Genomic DNA, 6484 nt, shown 5'->3' on the forward strand with positions numbered 1-6484 from the left:
GAAAACTGCGCTGTTAAACTGCTGAAGTGACAGCTTCCAGCTTACGATGTATGGCAAACTATGTAGTATTCTATATCTAGTAAGCAGTGAGCAATGTGGAGTCTTCACAGGCAATGGGTGCGGGAATGCAGCYAGTATTCTATAAATTATATCCTGTCGAGATGCCCCGTTATTATAATAAAAATATTTTTGAGAGCTGGTAACACAGTAAGGTTGGCACCCATCAAACATGTCAACACATTAACTATTTTTATATTTTGAAATTTAAATMCACGATGTTATGAGCAAAGTTGATAATATATTATGATGTCGATTCAAAAGTCTTGTTTTAATGCATTCTTCAATTCGAGTGGAACTGAGAGTACAAATACCGTCAAATGTTTGACAGAAAGTAAGTRGTCAACTTTTATATGGGAAAATGGAATTGTCGTCTTACTCTATCTTACTCGCAATTTTTCCTTATTTGCTCACCGTTTAGACCTACCCTGGACTACGACAAACATTTTAAAACCAAAATCAGCTCAATCGGCCCAGCCAATCTCGAGTTTTAATCAGACTAACGAACAATAATTCATTTTTATTTATATAGATATAATTTTATGAATGTAGAATTAGATAAATATATAATTCTTTATATAGTATGTCATAAAATAGGAATAAACCTTAATGTTAAGTGGCAAACTCAGAGGAAGGTATGATTTTACAAAATGTAATAATAGCATTCAACTAAAGTGAAGGCATACTTAGACAGCGATTTCAGGTAGTGTTATCCGAAACTATGATCACAAGCAAAAAATTATAGCAAGACATTTTGTCATAGACCCAKAAAAATATATTGCGAAATGAACCAAAGTTTTGTCTTCGCTAAATTGTATGGCAGAAATCTCAGAGACTTATCATATTTCATATAAAACTAATACGCAGCAAGTGTTTCACAAGTTTAATTAATAATTTATACATTCTTAATTATAAAACAAGAAAAAGCTTTAACTTCGGTTGCACCGAAGCTAAATACCCTTCACAGGTGCATTTTTTTTAGTAAATATGTGTTCAGTTTGTATTGAAGCTACATGCTATAGTAATCCGTTTTGAAAAATTTTTCTGGAGATTATATTGTTACCATAAGCAGTAATCCATGCCAAATTTCGTGAAAATACCACGTCAAATGCGAAAGTTTTCCATACAGGAACTTTATTCTGATCGTTCGATTTGTAGGCAGTTATATGCTATAGTAATCCGATCTGAACAATTTCTTCTGATTTTACATTATTTCTATAAACAATAACTCATACTCAATTTCATGAAGATATATCGTCAAATGAGGAAGTTTCCCATGCAAGCATTTGATGGCAGCTATTTGCTATAGTTAACCGATTTGAACAATTTCTTCGGAGATTACATTGTTGCCTCAGAAAATAATCTGTACCAAATTTTGTGAAARTCATTGTGAAATTTGAAAGTTTTGCATACAATAACTGAATTCCGATCGTTCAGTTTGAAAGGCAGCTATATGTTAGAGTGTTCCGATATGGACAGTTCGACAAATGAGCAGCTTCTTGAAGAAAAAATGACATTTACAAAATTTCAAAAGGATATCTTAAAAACTGAGGGACTAGTTCATATGTGTACAGACGACGGACATGGCTAAATCGACTCAGCTCGACTTATTGCGCCTCCGACCTTTCCTTCTGGGTGTTACAAACTTCGTGACAAACTGAACAGGGTATATGTTCAGGGTATAAAACTGAAGCTCTGTAAGGAATTTTCGCAATTTTCATGCAATGTTAAAAAATAACTACTTGACTGATATTATTCCATATAASTACTGTTTGGAGAAACTCTGGCTCTTTTGGAGATTTCGATTCACAATTTTAGCAGTATAAAATTTTTCTCAATAATRAAAACAGCGGAAACATTGCTAAATCAAGCCTTCCTTAACATGCCCACACAAAAGTTTTTCCTTCAACAGTTGTCTTATCATATTTTTATTTATCACTTTGGTGTGAGACTTCAATAATACTTCCGAGATAATRGGAACGGAACTTGGCTATAAGAAAATATTGACTATAAAATGAAGCTTTTAAAAGAATTGATGCTCTACATTGGCAAAATACCAAAATACTTGTTTATGACTTGAATTATATTATTCTTCCTTCTAACATTGGAGGAATATAGCCTGCTTACTTTTATATCCATAATCTTTCCCAATATACCCAATATCAACCAATATACAACCATATTTCCAAGTAAATACGTCATTGAGTTGCTGAGGCAGGAATGTCGAACATGGCCTTATACACCGGTAATCCCTGCACAAGCTGCGCTCTGTACTTCAGAATCGATTTAAACCCCAGATATTTAGCTAAGGTGGAAAGAGAATTTGTTGTACTAATAATATAAAAATTTTGTTAAAGACCCCAACGATTTAGTATTTGAGCAAGAACATCTYTGTGGCAGCATTGAACAGTAGTATTGTCTTAAAGCGTAGAAGAGGAAGAGGGCGGAAACAATGGGTATAAAGAGTTTAAGCGGTAAATAACATGCCATATGTATTTCTAGGCTACATTATATGAAAAATTATAGACAGTTTTAAAATAAAAATACCGGAAACATATGTCCACAATWTATCTACCGCCGAGAAGTATGCTACTAAATAATTGATAAGTTGCGCCGCTTCGGACAACAGCGGCGAACGTTAATTGGCGGGCTGCAGCGTCCAAATTTTGTGTGGCATATCAAAATAAACTTACTTAAAAATGCACACATACACMAACACACAAGTGCACGTGATAACGCTATAAACAGCAGCGTAACCGCACTGCTCAGTTGCACTTCATTCCGGCGGACTTTTATGAGTCTCATATCCCAGTTTATACTATTATTTATGCGCTCATGCATGCAGTATGCTTATGTACGTATGCATGTGCSCTCGGATGTGTGTGCCTAATGTGTTTTTGAACAAACTAACGCGTTTATTTTACGATGCGTACGCGTGTCRTATGAGCCATAAAAGTGGTGAAAAATACTATTTGTATGGCTTGCCGAATGGCCTGCCCGGGTCTCGCCTSGTCCATGTGAAGAGATGGTGCAGTGAAATGCAACATTTGCTGAATTTGAGAGCGCTTTGTATGGGTTGCATGCCGAAAGCAACGTTAGTCGCTACAAGCATACAAATTCGCCAAAGAAACATACTTTTAGGGGCAGTGAACTATCGCCGTCAACTTTTTTTTTTTTTTTTTGTTTTGTTTATTTTTTCTGAAGTAGTAAAGGCTCTCTATGAATTCAATTGAGCATATGAGAATCGTGGGAGAGGGGGTTTCTTTTGTAGAGGTGACTTTATTTAGTCGCTTTTATGTGGGCGTAAGCTCATAAATTGTGTTTTTATAGGCATTTTATTTTCGCTCCAACTTTTGTTGCTTTTCTTGATAAYCTTCTCTGCGAAAAGTTTAATTTACTCCTCCTTTTATATAGTATACATRCACGTATATGTGTGTGGAGTTGCTTTGTTTAATAGAGAAGTATGTAATTTGGGCCATTGGGTTCAACTAATTTGTTAAGTGATTTTCAATAAAAATGTTATAAGAATTTATTGCGTCTTGGACAAAGGTCTGATTATTTAATTAAATTAAGAAAATGCATTGAAATTGCTTAGACATTGCACTATAGCTCTGCGATCATAAATATACATACAGAAAAAATATAACCAAATAACCAAGCATATGTCGCTCGATACTTCCTGGAACCCATGCCACTAATGTGTTCCAATGTCTCACATGAAAACAAACTACAAAGCAATAGATACAAATATTATAATTTTGAATTATTTCATCAACTTTTTTAATAAATTTTTTTTTAACATTATGCAAAAATTCCTCGTAGAGAAAGCATTGAACTCCTTTTAATGCAATATAACATTTATTTTTTATATTGGGATATAGTATGTGTATTTTTTAAAGGTGGTTAAACAGCTGGCAACATTTCTCATAACTATTTTTAATTGTAAGTTTTCTTAAACCTACCCATAAGAATTGTACTAATGTTCTTATTTTATCACAAGTTATTAAATTAAAAATATTTACATGTGGCAGCTCTCCATAAAAATAGCTTTAAATGTAGCTTAAAAGTTTTTCCTTTTTTATTAWTTACCATATTGAAGTATTTCTTACTGTTAACAATATTTATACTCTCACAACAAAGTTGCTAAAGAGAGTATTATAGTTCTGTTCACATAACGGTTGGTTGTCTGTCCGTCAGTTCGTGCAAGCTGTAACTTGAGTAAAAATTGAGATATCATGATGAAACTTGGTACACCTATTTCTTGGCTTCATAAGAAGGTTAAGTTCGAAGATGGCAAAATCGACCCACTGCCACGCCCACAAAATGGCGAAAACCGAAAACCTATAAAGTGTCATAACTAAGCCATAAATAAAGACATCAAAATGAAATTGGCACAAAGGATCGCATTAGGGAGGGGCATATTTGAACGTAATTTTTTTAGAAAAGTGGGCGTGGCCCCGTCCCCTACAAAGTTTTGTGTACATATCTCGGAAACTTCTATAGCTATGTCAACCAAACTCTACAGAATTGTTTCATTCAGGCATTTCCATATATAGTTCAAAAATGGAAGAAATCGGATAATAACCACGCCCACCTCCCATACAAAGGTTATGTAGAATTTCACTAAAAGTGCGTTAACCGACTAACAAAAAACGTCAGAAACACTAAATTTTACGGAAGAAATATTAGAAAGAAGCTGCATCCAGGTCTTTTTTTAAAAATTGAAAATGGGTGTGGCGTCGCCCACTTATGGACCAAAAACCATATCTCAGGAACTGCTCGACCGATTTCAATGAAATTCGGTATATAATATTTTCTTAACACCCTGATGACATGTACGAAATATGAGTGAAATCGGTTCTCAACCACGCCTTCTTCCAATATAACGCTATTTTGAATTCCATCTGATGCCTTCTCTGTATAATGTATACATTTATTAGGAACCAATGRTGATAGCGGAATAAAACTTTACACAAATACGGTATAAATTGTTCGGTGACACCTGAATTTAGCCCTTCCTTACTTGTTTTAACTTAAAATTATTGCGTTGGTGACAACAGTTTCGCATTTGACGAGGTATATTCATGTAATTTGACATGGATTACTGCTTAAGGTAATAATATAATCTCCGAAAAAATTGTTCAGACCAGATYACTATAGCATATAGCTTCCATACAAACTGAACACATAGCTACTAAAAGAWATGCACCTCGGAAGGGTACATTAGCTKCGGTGCACCTGAAGTTAACATTTTTTCTTGTTTCAATTACAAGTATTATTAAAATTGTTTAGCTCATTTTTTATACTCTTGCACYATATTGCCGCAGAGTATTATGGTTTTCTTCACCTAGAGGTTGTATGTATCACCTGAAAGCAAGATAGATATAGAGTTATATATAAATGATCAAGATGACGAGTTCGTCCGTATAAGGCGTTAATTGAGTAAAAATTAAGATATCTTGATGAAACGCGCATTCCTGTGTAAAAACAATTACAAGTTTGCAGATGACGACATTAACTAATAGTTTAGCGTACATATGTACCTAATCAATTTCTTCATTATTGGCTTAGACACTGTTCATCGTATTAATTCGCCTAATGCAAATATTCTTAGAACTCCTAYCGACAGTGTAAAAGCAGATGAAATCGAAGGATAACCTTGCTCGCACCCAATTAAGCGGAACTGTTCAAAACTTCTAAGAGCGAAATAAACCAAAAACTGAATACGCATTAGAAGTTACCTTTGAGATGGTATGAGAGAGCGTTATGGCAGCTGGTGTGAAAATTGGACGATGAGCGTGTCACTAGTATTAATCGATATGTGAGATATACAATTAAAATTCAAAGAGAATACTTTCCTGATAGKAGTATATCTGTGTGTCAAAACTGTTTTAAATTGAGTCAGTACTYACCTCAGTCCGCATATACCTAACACAAAGATTTSCGAACTTCCGCGTGACCTTATACTGTATATATTGTTCAATATTTAAGTTATCTCAATGAAAATAAGAAAACGTGTTTTCTCATAACAGTGTATTCTTGTCGCTAAAGTACATAAAATTGGGCAAMAACTTTTCCTAGTCTCCATATGACCAGGACTTTCGAACATCTTAACTTTACCAAATATGATTGGAGATTATTCTTAATTATTTGATTATTTGGCACAATAATAGTTAATACACAAAACCGAGCCCATACTACCCCAACTTCCATTTATTAAGCATRTAAAATATTTTCGTTTTTCTAACAAACTTTATGTSAAATATGTTGTTATACATATATAGTATATSCATTGTATATATAAAAATGTTTGGAATTCGATCCTCAGGTTTTCCACCATAAATTATTTTCCTGGCTTTATTATACGGATATGCAATAGAAACACTTTGCTTGTTATATAAAAATAATTGAATAAAATTTTTTAATG

Source organism: Bactrocera latifrons, unplaced genomic scaffold, assembly GCF_001853355.1.
Source record: "Bactrocera latifrons isolate USDA-ARS-PBARC rearing strain unplaced genomic scaffold, ASM185335v1 scaffold_261, whole genome shotgun sequence".
NCBI classification, from domain to species: Eukaryota; Metazoa; Arthropoda; class Insecta; order Diptera; family Tephritidae; genus Bactrocera; species Bactrocera latifrons.